At 60.0% G+C, this 15,625-nt stretch overlaps 1 long non-coding RNA gene across 1 annotated transcript in view; it reads left to right on the forward strand.

Moving 5' to 3' along the window:
- The first annotated feature begins 751 nt into the window (after nt 1–751).
- Nucleotides 752–15,625, forward strand: part of LOC122216644 — a 49,115-nt gene continuing 34,241 nt past the window's right edge. Inside the window, exons 1-2 of the long non-coding RNA XR_006201007.1 lie at nt 752–842; nt 3,549–3,638. This is a non-coding gene — a long non-coding RNA (uncharacterized LOC122216644). The remainder of the gene's footprint in view (nt 843–3,548; nt 3,639–15,625) is intronic.

The raw sequence follows: 15,625 nt of genomic DNA on the forward strand, positions 1-15,625 counted from the left end.
GAGAGGCTCATCATGTGAGAGGAAGTGCAGAGGGGGAAGCCAGAGGGAAGAGCTGGGGCCTTGATCTGGGGCAGTACCCATCCCCCACTGGCCCTCCCCTCCCTGATGGCCTGGCCCGAGAGTCTGGTTCTTCTTGGCAGTCAGCTCCACACGGGGCAGGGCTACGTGGAAGTTTGGCAGCAGGTGGGGAGAAGGCAGAGAGCCCGACAAGCAGAGAAAAGGTGCCAGCGGCTTCTCCTGGGCACACGGTCAAGTGAGGATCGACCTTGTCACCCTGTGCCCGGAGTGGCCACAGATGGTGAGACGGTGAAGGGGCTGACCGTGCTCCTCTGTGCTGGAGCTCTGGGCGGGCACCGCGAGGCGACTCTGTCGCCCGGGAGGTGAGGCTCACTGTCAAGTCCCACCACAGGCCAGATGGCCTCCTGAACCCCCACTGCAAGTCCCTGAGTGGTGCCTGCCATGGCGGCCGGCGTGGCTTGTTCAAAACCCTCAGGCAGGAGCTCCGTTCCCTCATCCACGCGTGTTTTCAGAGCATCCACTCTGTACTGGGCCATCCACGGGGGCAGGGCACACCTAGATGCACTCCTGTCCCCTCTGCTCTCACCATCTAGGGCAGGAGGCCGGGGGCCAGCCTGCCAGGGTGTGTGGAAATGTCCATGGGCTTCTAATGCCGTCACAGTGGCTGGGAGGGCCACAGGCATTTGGTGGGTGGGGCCGGGCCCTCCTGCCAGTTCGCAGACAATGCCCCAGGGTAAAGCATTACCCTGCTCAAAATGCTGGTCTGCTCTGGCTTTGGGGACTCCTAGCCCAGGGGGAGAGATAAATGTTAATTAACCACACATGTAAGTGAATAGTTCCAAGCCTATTAACAGCTATGACAAAAATGATACAGGAAGGCCGGTGGGGGGGGGGGGGGATAATACAAGGTATCTCCTGTGTGCGGGTAAGGAGCAGAGGTGGCACAGGGAAGAAGGAAGGTCTTCCCGCGAAAGCAGTGCTTAGGCTGGAATCAGAAGCACGAACGGGGCATTGGATTGCAGGGGTGAGTGCAGGGGCAGATAAGAGGAACATCGTTTGGGAAGAAAGGGGAGAGACAAAGAGAAAGAGAAATAGTCTGAGGCTAGTTATGCAGGCCCTAAGAGGCCACATTGGGATTCTGGTCTGTGTCCAAGAGCGTCCTGGGTGAGGGGGACCTGACCGCGTCTCAGGTGTGGGAGCAGACGGCGGACCGGAGGGCGAAGCGTGGAGGTGGAAGGACAGCTGGGTGGCTGTAGCGTTGCCTGGTCCCTGAGATGGTCCTGGCTTACGCTGGGGGGGGTGGGGCAAAGACAGAGGACCAAGTGGATGCGTTTGCCAGATGCCAGGAGGGAAACAACTCGGGGTACGTTAGTCCGGGGCAGGGGAAGGGGTGGTGGCAAAGAATCCATGGGGGTGACCATTCAGGAAGCTGCCGACTCGGGAAGCAGAACAGGTCCAGGGAGGGAGTCAGGAGCTCGGGTTTGGACGGGCTGAGCCGGAGGCGTCTCTGACCGGGCCGGAGGGGCTGGTTCGGACTTGCGCTGGTGTTGCTGTGGGGGCCGAGGGGAAGCCTGGACTGAGGAATCCGGGGGAGGCTGGGATACACACAGAGCAGCAGAGACCGTGGGAGTGGGCGAGCTTACCCACACGGCGGTGAGCAGGGGCCACGTGACCCCGTCTGAGGCTGGAGGCACCCTCATTTATCGGCCAGGCAGAGAAGGATGACCCAGGCAAAGAGATGGGGAAAAGAAGCAGGAGAGGAACGAGGGACACACATGTCCCTGAGGCTGAGGGGTCAGCAGGTCCTAATGGAAAGTTGAGTAAGAGGATGATTGAGAAATGTGTCGTGGATCGGAAAGTGGGGCCACCGGTGACGTGGGCAAGAACTGACGTGGTGGCTTGACGGGGGCAGCGGGTGGACCAGTGGGCGGGAGGACAGGAAATGGAGGCGGCCTGACATCCCTTTGAAGAAGTGTCGGAGGGAGGAGAGAGAAAGCGGCAGTGAGGGGGTGTCGGGTCAAGCGCAGGCGTGTCTGTGTTTGATTTGGGGTGGGTGAGCCTCTCACGTGCTCCTTCCAGACCAGAGCTGGCCGGGAGAGCCCCGTGTTTGACCTCAGTTACATCATCTAAAATAATAGCTCATTATGTACAGATTATCACCACCAGACAGTTATCCTTATAACGAGCGTGGCGCGACGGCTGTCCTCGCTTCACGTAAGAAGCCCAGAGTGGTTCTGTAACGTGCCCAAGGCCACACAGCTAGTCAGCAGAGCTGGGCTTTAACCAGACACAGTTAACCACAGGGTTAACTGAAGTGTCCACGTCTTAACTCTTACACGTGTCCCCCTAAGCCTCAGGCTGTCCCGCGAGCCTCATGTGGGGCGGCTGGTATATTCATCGCCAGTGATGTGCTGGTGGGTGGAGCTCATGGCAGCTGAGCGCGCTGTCTTCCCAAGTCCACGTTCGGAGATCGCACTGGCCACGATGGGAGCATTTCCATCACCGAGGTTGGCACAAATCACACTCTGTTTCAGTCTCTGGCAGAGCCAGCGTTAGCGTCCCCCCGGAGGACACGAGGGTGAACTCTGCAGAAAGCCACCATCTCGGGCAAGCCTTCTGTGCTGGACAAGCCACCTGAGGGCCTCCTGGCTCCCTTGGAGCGCCTGCCCCCAGCGGCTCTGCACTTGGGGGGCCTCCCACCCCTCAGAGGCCACTTGGCCTAGGCTCTACGGGCTGAGCTCTAGGGGGGGCGGGCGGGAGAGAGTCGGGGCCTCCAGCCACCAGGCTGAGTGCCGCCTTCGCTGCCGGTCACACGCGCGGCCTGCGGGTCCCTTCCTGTCACCTTCTTCCCCTCTGAGTGTGCGCCCGCACGGCGTCAGCCCAGAGCGTGCCACTCTCACTTGCCAGAACGCAGCATGGTTTAAGTAAGGACACGTGAGAGGGGAGAGAGGCTGAGGACGCCCTCATGCCTCAGGGAGTGAGCCCGGCCCTCCCCAGCTGTGCATTCATTCGGAGAGCACCTGCCTGTGTGGGGCTCCTGGTAGGGACCCTCTACCCTCCCGGGATGATGCGACTACGCTTTATAGGTAAACAAAGTGAGGGGAAGCGGGGGAGGTGCCCCAGAGCACACGGATGGTGAGTGGCAGTTCTGAGATTTTCTCCAGCCCCACGACAGCCTCGCTTCTGCGTTCTGCTGCCCCGGGGCCTGCCTTGTGTGCGCTCCAGGCTCAAGGTCCTCGCTGTGGCCCTGGGGCTCCTGGGGTCAGCACTGTCGTGGGGCTTGAGCGGGGCTGCGTCCGCCCCGCCACCTGCCTCACACGAGGCCAGGCAGACAGCGGGTGCCCGAGGCTTCCCTTTTCTGCCTTCCACGCCTCGGCCACAGAGGCTGGAGCCCCGGCCCTGTGTCCCAACCTGCAGCCGGCCGCGCCCACCCCCACGTGACGGACTGGCCCATACATTTCCCCATTCAGCTGATGGTGAGTGCTGTGCTATTTTAAGCCCACATGGAAGTATTTTTTTTTTTTTGTAAGGACCATCTGCTACCGGCCCCAGCCCAGATGATACAGTTAGAACCTACCCACAGCATCCTCTCCCGCCTTCAGACAGTTCCAGGAACAAGGGTGAGTCAGTCGCCCAGCTGAACTCCTGTCTTGCTACCCTGAGAGCTGGCCTCAGTGCCAGCAGACGGGCCGCTCCTGCCAGAGGGGCAGGTGCCCCTAGCGGCTTCTCAGCCCCTGGAAGGGCACCCCCGCTCCCCCAGCACTGCTGTCTGCAGGGAGAGCCGAGGAAGGCCCCTGGAGAGCTCCAGCCAGCCCTTCTCAGCTAAGCCCCACCCCCTGGGGCTGCAGTCTGGTTCTCAAGTTCCACTGCACATATGACAGCTTCCACCGCAGCTCCTCAGGAAGCCTGCTGCAGAGAAGCGAGGTCCAGAGGTCTCTGGAAGGACCCCTGGGTCTTTTCTGGGGAGTGCAAAGAGGCTGGGCCCCTTCTCGCTGGGCGGGGTGGGCCCGGCCCAGGGAGGATGTCATTAAACACTGACCGCAGGCACTCAGCTGGGGGCTTTGCTCGCCTGCCCTCCTTCCCTCACCTCCACACCTCCAGGCTCTCTGTGAATAGAGGCTATTTCACCGGGCGCACAGCGCAGAGACTGCACTCAGGTCGTGACTCTGGGTGCTGCCAGGGCAAGGTGTACGTAATCCCCTGAGCCTCAGTCTGTTCGCCTGTAAAATGGGGGGAAATGTGACCTACTTCCGAGGGTGTCTGAGCAGTCAAGAGTGGGAGGGACCTGGTACAGCACCTGGCTATTATTTTCTCTATCATGAACTTCAGAGGGTCTGTCCTTTGAATGGCCCACAGTGCTGGGGGACTTTTCGACAATGTGGGCCTGTAACTCAGCACTTCCCCCCCACGCACTCTCCGTGGGCCTGGCCTCTCTCCTCCTGCCAGCTGGCTGTTTTTGCTGCAGGGACCCAGGTTTACGAAGCACATGGGCTTCAGCAGACTGGATCCCAAGGGTGTGATCATCAGAACCACTGCCCTCCCCACCTCCGCCGGTGACAGAAGCCCCTGGAACTCGCAGCCCCGGGGTTTTCTCAGTGCCCCTCCGTCCCTCTGACCCCGCTGCTCCTCCCCGGGGTGGGGGCCCGTGCCCGGCTGGCCTCGCCCTTCACTTCCCCGCGACCCCCCAGCCGCGTAGCCGAGCATTATCGGGCGTGTGCAGCCGGCGGTGGCCCGGGAGCGCCCCGGGAGCGGGCGTGGGGCCGAGGCCCGCCGGCGCCGCTTCCTGTCCCGGAGTCAATCTGCCGCTGCTCTGCGGAGTCCTACAGTTTATCTGTGGTCAGTGCTCCTACCCATTTCCTGCCAGCTGCTACTGGTTTTCTAGCCCCGCGGGCTACAGTAACTGGGAAGGGGCCCGGGCTTCGTGATTCCCCGGCGCGGGGCTGACCCGGTCCGAGGGGCGCAGGGGGACGCCCCGCCTCTGTGTCCGGGCCTTCCCCGGGCCGCGCCGGCGCCGCCGCCCAGAAGGCCCACACACTCATCGCCAACCGAAAGCTGGCGTGCATGCCTGCGCGCGTGCACGCGTGTGCGTGCGTGTGCGCTGGCAGGGCTTCCCCTCCCCGCCCCCCCCATCCCCCCCTCCACCCCCCGAATGTGCCCGAGCCAAAATCAATGGTAGCGTGTCGTGAGAAGTCAGAGCGTTCCTCTAGGCTGGGCTTCACCCCTGTCACGGGCAGCCCCGGGTCCCCGAGGGGTAACTGTGGTGAGTTTGCAGGGCCCCGGATTGGGATATCACAGTCACCCTGAAAATTTTACTTCCTGGCATTTCTATAAATGCAGAGCAAAATTCCCCGCTGTCACAAATGACTCCTTCAACTAGAAAACGGAGAATGGGTTCATGAATTTTTTTTTTTTTAACGTTGTGGGCCAGAGTTTCGAAGTTGACCAGGATGTGGGGTACGCGTGTAGTCGAGTGTCTTGATTGTCTAGAGCATTTCTTCCTAAGGATAAGCTCAAGGCGAGGGAGCGGGCGTGGCGGGGGGCGGGGCCAGGCCAGAACCTGCTGAGGGAGCACCTGGGAGCTCTGGAGAAGTGCAGGATCTCCGGCGCCCCTGCAGGCTGGTGGGGCCAGAACCTCTGACGCTGGGGGGGTGGGGGGGGTGGGGGGGGTGGGGGGGGCAGGCGGTCTGGGTTTTACTTGGCTCTCCAGGTGGTCCTGTTTTGCATTCAAGCATGACTTTCATAGTAGGTTTTATTAATTTTCTTGACACATGTGGTTTGTGAAGAAGGAAAACAGTCCCCCAGTGCTGAATGGAGCTGTTCATTCGGTGCCTATTTCTTGCCTCCTCCCGGGTCGACTGGGCTCTGTGCTGGAACCAGCAAGGCACTGCCTGGCAGCCGGAGCCCAAACCTACTCTCAGGGGTCCTGCTCTGGAGGAGACAGGATGTCACCTGATCTGGAGAAGCTCCCTCTTCTGACCTGGGCCTGGGGGGCTGGGGAGGAGTGAGCAGGGGCTGACTGGAGTCGTAGGTGATTTGGGGATGATTTCATCCATGGTGGGAATTAGACAAAGGGGCGGGAGAAAATGGAGAGAGGGTGGTGGTGGTGGTGGTGTGCAGAGAATGGCCTTGGGGGGCTTGGGACTCATCCCAGGTCTGACAGCGTACAGTGCCGGAAGCTCCGACAGGGCTCCGTGCTAAGCCTCAGTGTTCTCATCTGTATAGTGGGTTTAATGATACTTCCTTTGCTGACTGTGTTGAGCCTTAAAGGAGGTAATACGTGCAGAGTGCTGAGCACAGCCCTCTCTAGAGTCTAAATGGACAATGGTGATTATTGCATCTGAAGACCCTGGGGCACCATCGAAGGGTTTCTGTCTCGTGAGTGACGTGAACACCGTAATCACCCCAGGAATGCCTCGTACACTTAGGCCGGCAGAAGCTCTCTGTTGAGCCGAAGATCCATATACCACTAATATTTCAAGCTATAATCATGTTTAAAGTGTGTCTGAGAAAATATCTTAAATCCTAAAAAGCATCCCTCCCTTCTCTCCATTGCCATATTTTTGGATTCTGAAATCAACAAATGCAGAATCTGACCACTTTCCAAAGCAACGTGCCTTTGGACTGAGCACAAAATTACCGAGCAAAGCTTTACTTTTTTCCTCTCAAAAAGACACAATGCCCAGAAGACAAGGGAACCTTGGCTTTCGAAACCCGCGCTTCTTGGGGGTGGCTGACAAGCCCCACTGCGCACGGGCACGACCAGCTCTGGAAGGCCCCGCTCTGGTGACCTGCTCTCCGCACTTGCTGGCGGGAACAGCCGTGGGCAATGCCGAGGAAGTGAGCCGAGCAGGATTTGTTCTTTCAAAGACGGACGCCCCCTCCGTCGCCCCCCAGGGAGCAGAGCGGGAGGTGAGCCCTTGGGAAGCATCACCGCCCCCAGGACCCTCTGGGGAAAGCCCCATTTCAGCGCAGCTCAGCACAGAAGGCCTTTATCCTGCACAGGAATGCTGGGCGCCCTGCTCGCTCCGGTCTTCAGCGGGGGAGATGCTGTGCATTCAGCAAATCGAGCTCCAAGAACGAGGGCCCTGGTCCCGCAGCCACGCAGGGCTCTGCTCGGCTGCGTCTCCTTTCTGGCCCTAGGGTTGGCCCGACTGTCTGCCACCGTCAGAAGGGGGGACGGCATTTCAGGTGGGGCACCTCGCGGCACCCGGATGCCCACATTTGGACGTGACACGGGCGACCAGGTGCATTCGCAGGAAAACGCGTGCAGCTGCTGCACCCACATCAAAAGCGTGTGGTCCAAGCGTGGGAGTCCAGGGCGACGGGAGTGCTATTCCCGGCACAGGCACGGACTTCCTGATGCACAGCCTCCCTCTATCTCGGTTTCTCCATCTCTAAAACGGGGCGAGGTCGAATTTTCCTGGTTCCACAAAACCTCGTGGGCAAGCCACTTCCCTGGGAGGACCCGGGGCACCAGGGACACGCCAGACCCTGCAGTGTGCTCCCCGAGGTTTTCTGAGAATGTACCGGACACGGTCTGCACTGTGTTTCTTCGAGGAAGCGAGGCCATGAGAAGCTCCCTGGTTTCCAGGGCAAGCTTCTCGGTGGCTCTCCCAGCTCCGGCCTGGCGTCTGCACTGCCTCGCAAGGGCGGCTCCTGACCCGCAGCCTCGCTCTGCCTCTGAGGTGAACGTGCTCGCAGCCCAGAGCAACTTCGAGTTCCCCAGCGGGGCGGGCCCCTTTCCAAGTCCCGGGGCCTCTGCAAATGCTCCTCCCTCTGTGCACTGTCCTCCCTTCTAGTCGACTCGGCAGACTCCTCTTCATCCTTCAGAACCCAGTTCCTTTCCATGCCCTCTGGGAAGTCTTCTCCGGGCCCTGCTACTCCCTCCACCCTCAGGCTCAGCAAGTGGGGGCAGTGCCGTGCCCGGAAGCCTGCTCCCCGCCCCCACCCCCAGGCCGGGCTGGCCGGAGCGCTGCCCCCTTCGGGACTCCTGCCCCCTGCAAGGGGGCCTGGAAGTCTGGGGTAGCCCAGGGCCTGTTCTTAGGAGGGGCTGGTGCCCGTGGGGGCCCCTCTCTGTCATTTAGCACAAATCCACGTGGGGTCCTTGTTTGCCAGAAGCCTAAGGGAGGGCGGAGGGCCACCGGGTGCCAAGGATCCTCCTGCCCTCAGGAGGAAGAGGTGGCCGTGAGAAAGGCTGGCCCGACTGCACAGGAGATAAAGCCTGGGAAGGGAGGTGCTGGCAGCCGGTCCCCTTCCTGCCCCAGGCTGACAGCTTGTGACATTCAGATAGCTCCCTGGGTCTGGTTTTTCCTGTTCCTGGAATTGCTGCAGCATGGCCGTTTCTTCGGGCTAGGTCAGAAGTGGCCGTTGTGTGTGTGTGTCTCAGTTCACGGAAACAGGAAATTCGGGATTTGTACGAGCACCGAGTCCCACGCTGCCTTATTTCCTAGAAAGGACAGGGCTGATGGCACCGAGCTGGACCCCCACTGAGGTCTGGGCTTGGAGGAAGGGGCTCGCTCCTGGGTCTGACCTGGCTTTGGCCCATGGCAGTGTCTGATCCCGGCGTGTCCTTCTTCTTCTCTGCTAGGATGAGGCCCAAAGCACTTGCCTGCCAGCCTGGAAGGTGCCGGTGTGGGTGCTGGGCTGGCTCAGTGAGGTCCTGGACTCGGCCTCTTGCCATGTCTCCAAGTTCTGGTGGCCTCTGTCCCGGGAAAGGCACCGCTGATGGGTGACATGGGCCCAGAGTGAGGGCAAGGCTATCCTGGAAGGGAGGGGGGTTACTGCGGGCCAGGAGCGGCTGGACGGCCAGGGAATCGGTGGCTGGGGGGCTCCTGGGATCTGTGAAGTGGCAGGTTCCAGACGGTTTAAGGCAGCGGGGCAGCTAGTGTCCTTCACAGTGGAGGAAACTGAGGCCACAGAAGTTGAGTGACTGGCCCAGGGTCCCGTGGCTCTCAGCTGCTGACACCACCAGCCCCCACATGACGGTCTGAGACGTCCACGCTCTGAATTCCTGGAGGCGCGTGTTCCTTCCCTCCTCGCTGAGGGAGCCTCCCCTCAGTGCAGGCCGCGCGGGCCTCCCTGCTGGGGCATCTGGGCCAGAAGCCTCCAGTGTAAGCGCAGGGGTCTGGCTTCTCAGGTCACCATGAGGGAGCCGGCCCTGTGGCCCCTCGGGGTAACGAGGTCGGGCTTCCTGGGCTCCGCAGAACAGGTCATGGAGCTTGAACTCTTTGGACGTATCTCTGTCTCTATCTGCTAATCTTACTCTGCTCAGAAGAAACATGGTTTGGGTGTCCACATAGGAGGTACCCTCATGGGACGGGGAGGAGGCCTGGGGCAGCCCGGGGTGGGGGTGGGGGCGTGTCCTGGAGTCTGGGTTGTGGGTTCTGGGCCTCTCCCTGGAGTCTGTTCCTCTGGAGCTCCTGGGACCCAGACCTCAGATGTCAGGTCTCCCCACAGGCCTTCCCTCTGGAGGCACCTCCGCCTGAGCCCCCCCTCAGTGCTCCTTGCTCCCGTGGTTGAGTGGGCGCCTCTGGGAGGGGAGCTGGGACAGAGCCTGGGGCGGCCCGGGCCGGAACAGCTCACTCTGCACAGTCTCCCTGCACCAATTTCCCCCTTAGCTTGTTCCACTTTTAAAAATAGCTAATGAGGAAATTAATTTTGTCACCCAGATGTATTCGGTAAAAACATGTCAGGGAGAGATAATTAACCTCTGCACTGATAAATCCTTCCCAAATTAATGAAGTTAATATTTGTAGATATTGGGACGTTCATTTGGGGAGAGGGTCCATGAAAGTAGGGGCCCCCAGGCAGAGAAGGAGAAACAAAGAAAAGGGGGTAAGAGGGGGAGGAGGAGAGGGAGAGGAAGGGAGAGAAGGAGAGAGAGTAGGAGAGAGAGAGAGAGGCAGAGAAGAAGGGAGAGAGAGGGAAGGAGAGAGGGAGGAAGAGAGAAAGAGGGAGAGAGGAAGGGAGAGAGAGGGAGGAAGAGAGAGGAAGGGAGAGAGGAAGGGAGAGAGAGGGAAGGAGGGAGAGAGGGGGAAGGAGAGAGGGAGGGAGAGAAAAGAAGGGAGAGGGAGGAGAGAGGGAGGGGGAGGGAGAGAGGGGGAAGGACTGGCTGAGCAACACAGAGAGAGGGAAGGGGAGGCAAGAGGGAGCTTCTAGGGAGCAGGGGAGAATGTTAAACTTTCGAGGCATTCACCTGCTGTAGGCTCTGGGCAGGAGGAGGCTTGACAAAAGTGAGTCACAGAATGAAGCATTGGGATGTGTTTAAGATAAGGAATGTTCAAGCCCACTCTGATGGGGTCTGCTCTCTGCTTAAGGGCTCTGGATTCTTCTTCTCATCCGAGGAGGCCTTGGGGAGCCCAGGCCCCGGGGAGTGGCTCACCAGCAGGAGGGGCCAGGCCAGGGGTGGGGGGTGGGGGGGCTGGCTGGTTCCCGAACACCCATCCCATGTCTCCTTGGAGAGTTCCAGAACCCTGACTGGAGGCGCCCCCAGGTTGAACCTCCCACCCAGCGAGGACGCCTACTTCGCCTCCTGCCCCTTCACGTCCAGGAGTCAGGCTGCAGACGACAACCCCTTAGAAGAGGCCAGCCTCTGCCTGAGTTAGACCTGTGCTTCCCAGGCTGGCGCTGGGGAGAAAGACAGCTGAGCTCATGTTAGCGAGCGGAGCGGTCATGGGGTGCAGGCAGGCCGGCTCCCCCGTGGGCAGCCCAGCCAGGCCCTGGGCGCTTGCCCCTGTGGAGATTTGGCCCCCATCCGAGGAGCGCCAGCTTGGGAAGCAAACTGTGATGGGGCACTCGGGGAACTCAGATTGAAACGGAAACTTCTGGGGGGACTTCTGGCTTTGGAGACGTCCGCTAGAATGGCCGAGGGGCTGTGTGAGCTCTCGGGGTTCGGCCACCTCTAAGACTGAAGTTGGGCCGCTTCTGGGGTGCTGACTGGCAGGAGGCACCCGTGGAACCTGGCTGGCGTGTTTTCCCAGAGGGGGAGACCTGGCTGTCAGACGCCAGCCAGAGACGCTGCTCTGCTCTCCTGCATTAAAAGACCATGTCTTTATTCATTTCTCCCAAGTGCGTTAAATGCCAGCAAGACACAAGCATTCACCGTTTAATCCTGTCCAATGACCACTTCTGGGAAGGGGGTTCAGGACCGGGGTTGGGGGGTGGGGCCTGTATTGCCGTGGAGTTTCAGTCGGGAGGCAGAGAAGAAATGCGAGAGACACGTTCGACCGGGAGCCTGTCCAGAAAACCCAGAGGAAGCGACGATGACCAGCCAATGGGAGGTCCCCGAAGGCTTGGGCCACCATTTTGGGAACCTGAAAGGCCCTTGGGCGAGAGCTAATGGTGTGGAGGCCGAGACCCCGAGGGACCTTGCAAAGGAGAGGCCTGCCGCTCCTTCTACACTTGAAAAAGTGCCAGCGACGCTTGTGTCATGGGCGCTACGGGCACAGACAGAAGACAACCAGATATGAGTTATCTTGAGTTGGATTTATGATGACCGGGTCCTCACTAATCTAATCTTTGCAGGCAGAGTGACAGGCTTGCAGATTGCGGGGAACCGATAGATGTTACCTATCTTGAGTTCGGTTAGACTGTTGCTCTGCTCTGAGTGACATACGTCCCCCTGCTCCCAACCAGGAAACAGGAGGGATATTTGTCCTGATCTCTGGGTCCCAAGTTGAGTAGGTCAGAGATGTCAAGGGCCCACCCGACTCAGACAGGGTCTCAGAGTGACCTCTCAGGGCCCAGATGGTGGCTAACACCCGGACGGAGGGCAGGACACCCAGCCGGTTTTGCAGAGGGCCCAGTGTAAGCCGGGAAGGCAGGGGGCCGGGCAGAGAGGCTCTAGATCCGTATGGACCGTGGGGAACTGCGAAGTGGAGAGAAATAGAGCCGAGGTACAGGGGCCAAGGGCAGAGCAGGGCTGGACGCACAGGGCGGAGGGCTCGCCTGGGCACCGCAGGGTCTGGGCCTGTTCATGGCAGGCTGTTTCCCAGCACTGAGCAGGACCGTGTACCGTCTCATTCTGTCTCATTCCAGGGAGAGGGGGAGCCCGGTGACGCCTGCCAACTTCCACAGCGGGCTCTCTCTGCCTCCCACCTGCCTCCCACCCCCAGACCGCTGCCCCCAGAGATTAGTAAAGGCTGGAAAATTAGAAGCAGGAGGGAAGTTTGGGGGAAGCTGAGTCTGAGGGATGATGGTTACGTCTGCAGGAACACGAGGGTTTTTGCAGAATGGGTGTCGAGTGGGTGGTTCTCTGTCTTCTGCTCTGGGCAGAGCACAGGAAGCTGGCTCAGGCTGCTTGGGCCCAGGGCTGGGTTAGAGGTAAGGGGGGGGCGGAGGGGGGGGCGGGATTCGCCAGCGGGGTTGGCTCTGAGCTCATTAGCCATGGGAGCTCCCTGGAGGACATTCCTGGCAGTGGCTAGGTGCTGCCTTCCGGTGGGTCGGTCGTGACCCATCCCGTCTGTGACAGGTGCATTGTGCTTCTGGGAGTCCCTCAGGCTTGAATTCCCGCCCAGCTACCCAGCCAGCCCCAGTCTCAGTTTCCCCATCTGTGTATTAACACGACAGCTTTTTTTTTTTTTTTTTAAATTTTTAACGTTTATTTGTTTTTGAGAGAGAGAGGGGGAGAGAGTGAGTGGCGGAGGGGCAGAGAGAGAGGGAGACCCAGAACCCGAAGCAGGCTCCAGGCTCCGAGCTGTCAGCCCAGAGCCTGACGTGGGGCTCGAACCCGCGAACCGTGAGATGATGACCTGAGCTGACGTCGGACGCCCAACCGACCGAGCCACCCAGGCGCCCCTGAACACGACAGCTTCCACCTCGTGGGGTTGCCGCGAGGATTGGAGGGAATAACACATGTAACACGTGGGTTTTTGGTTCCGCAAGACCACGTGCCTGCTGCTGCCCCAGTGACACACGCGTCTGCCAGCAAGTGCCCTGGGTTGGGATGAATTGAGCGTGTTTCGGGGAGCGCCCTGCTGCTCTTTGGCACTCACCCACTTCCCCGGCACCTTCCCGAGGCGCAGCAGACGGCACCCGTCTGCGTGAGTAACTAGGTGAGACCCCCCCTCGGTTATCTTACCCCCTCTTCTGACCTTTCTCTGGGAGGTGAGGGGAAAGAATCCAGCAGAGCAAGGTCGCCGTCTGGGTTCACTCCCTCCAGGATGCTGACTCAGGACGACTCTTGGGGAGCACCCGCCCCCCACCCCCACCCCAGGAAGGGAGGTTTCATATACCCCTGGCGGCTCCAGGCCTGGGCTGTCCCTGCTGCCCCCAAATCCCTCGGCAGGGGCCCCTCCCTCTGGGCTGGGCCCGGCTGGCCTTAGGCGGCTCCGCGGACCCCCAAGCCAGGCTTTGCTACTGTCAGGGGTTAATTAGCAACCACGCAGGGCAGAAGGGTGGGTACGAAAGGGGAAAAAGTGGGGAAGTGGCAGAAGTTGAAGAAACCTCCCAGAGCTCTGCGAGCCGGGGAACTAGTTCCTGATTGCTTGTTGAGATAGTGCCTCCGGCTCCCCTTCCACCCTGCGGAGAGCAGGGGGCCACTGACTCAGCTCCTTCTTCAGGGGGTGACCATGGCCAGGGGTCAAGTGCATTTCCCAGCTGGCCTGGACTGGATGCCTCATACTCAGGGAGGTCAAGGGACGAGCGCCCTGCTGAAGTTCACAGGGTCAGCGGTGCACCGCGGCGTGCGGGTTGGTGCCCGGAACTCGGCCCCGCTCGGGTCGAGGAACCTTGGCGAAAAGGTCTCAGTGATCCAGACCTCCCGCGTCCTCACCTGTAAAACAGGTGCCATTATAGCTCCCGGGCACTTGTGTTGGTCGCTGGGGCAGCCGTGACGACATAGCTCAGAGTGGCGTAGCCGGCAGAGGCCCGTGATCTCCGGCTTCTGGAGGCTGGAAGTCACTATCAAGGTGTCAGCACGCTCCGTTTCTTCGGCGGCTGGGAGGGAGGCGCTCTCCCCTGGCTGCCGGGGGTCTGCTGAGCTCTTGTGTGCCAGGCTGTCCTCCAAGGCCTTTCCATGTCCCCTCACAGCCCCTAAGGGCCCTGCGCCTGCCTCCCCCTGTTGGCTGCCAGCCTTTCCTTGGTGCTGACTAAGCTCCAGCCCCAAAGCCAGATGCCGATTCTCAGGCTGCGGGACGGAGTCCTCCCGCTCCCGCCCGGTTCTGCGTCCTCCCTGCCCCACCGCAGCCGGACCCGGATTGCCAAGGAAGAGCGTTCTTCTTGCTGAGCCTTAGGGACCAGGCAGGGACTGACGGGGGCTTCTTTTCCTCCGGTCTCTTTTGAATGAAAAAAAAAAAAAAACCCGAATGTGTCGCCCAGTTTGCGTGCCTCTTGGAATTTGTCTCTGCGGCCGGCTGCTAATCTTACTGCCGTCCTGAGTTGTAATTAGTACCTGGGAAGGACGGTGGATGGATGTCCAGGGCTGGCGTGTGTTCAGCGCGGGGATTCCTCCTGGAGGCATCCAGAGCATTCCTCAGACTGCTGCTTTGTGGGGGAGGGGAGCCACCGGTCCGCCAAGGAGATCATGGTCAGGGGCCAGGGGCTGAAGTGCACTTTGGTCTCTCCGTCGTCTTGGCCAGACGTACAGCATCCTTTTCGGAACTGCTAGGGCCGACCTGACCCTGTCACTTGGAGCGGCCGGGGCCAAAGCGGAAGGCAGTTTCCCTTGGACGAGGAGGGTGGGCACACCCCGCAGGAGGGGTAAATTAGGCCCAACGGGGCCCCTCCCTGGCCTCTCCCATCCCCCCCCTTCTCTCTCTGTCCCTCCCTCCCTTCTTTCCTCTCCGTAGCTGTCTGTGTCTCTTTTTATTTTTTTATTTTTAGCCCATTCTTTCAGCCTCTATCTGTCTCTGTTTCTCTATGTCCCTCAGTCTCTCTCGCTGCCTGGCGTCTTCCGTGCATGTGTCTTCTGTGCTCCCAAGCCATATCCGTGCTCCTCTTCTCCACCCTGTCCTCGGGTGCAGAGATCTGTGTGGGACCCTGAGTGGGTGCCTTCCACCACGAGGGAGGGGACGCTGTGAGAGCTGTTTCCGTCCCACGGATGAAGGACAGCGGGAGCCCTTTGGAGAAATCCTTGTCCCCTACAGGCCCGGCCGCCAGGATTCGGCCCAGCATCTCAGAGAAGCCCGTGGCCCGCTGGGCACCAGACGCATGCCTTCTCCCACCACGCGGTTCTGTCTTTAAGTCTTTTAGTGGCCGAAGGGGAACAGATATCCTCCTTCCTTTTCATTTTGAGGCAACTTGGATTTTGTTCTCGTGTGGAACAAATTAGTCTAAAAAATCGTTATGGTTTGAGTTTCAGCTGTGCTCCCCGTGTAAATATTTTAACCCAAATTATCAGAAGAATAATTACAGCCTGTGTCAGCGGGGCTCTGAAGGACGGCTCTGTTCTGTCTCTGGTGGCGGGTGCCCGCACCTTTCAGGTCGCCTTCCGAAGCCGTGCTTCCCCCTCCCTCTGCCGCCTCTGGTTTTCTTTCCCTTTTTCCACTTCCCCGATCTCAATAAGACATAGCCCTGGCTTGCTGGCTTGCTTTTTTTTTTTTTTTTTTGCCAGAAGGCAGCAACCTTCATCAAGCTCATAACTTGATGAGAGCTCATAACTCCCCAGGGA

Source organism: Panthera leo, chromosome A3 (genome assembly GCF_018350215.1).
Source record: "Panthera leo isolate Ple1 chromosome A3, P.leo_Ple1_pat1.1, whole genome shotgun sequence".
Taxonomy (NCBI): domain Eukaryota; kingdom Metazoa; phylum Chordata; class Mammalia; order Carnivora; family Felidae; genus Panthera; species Panthera leo.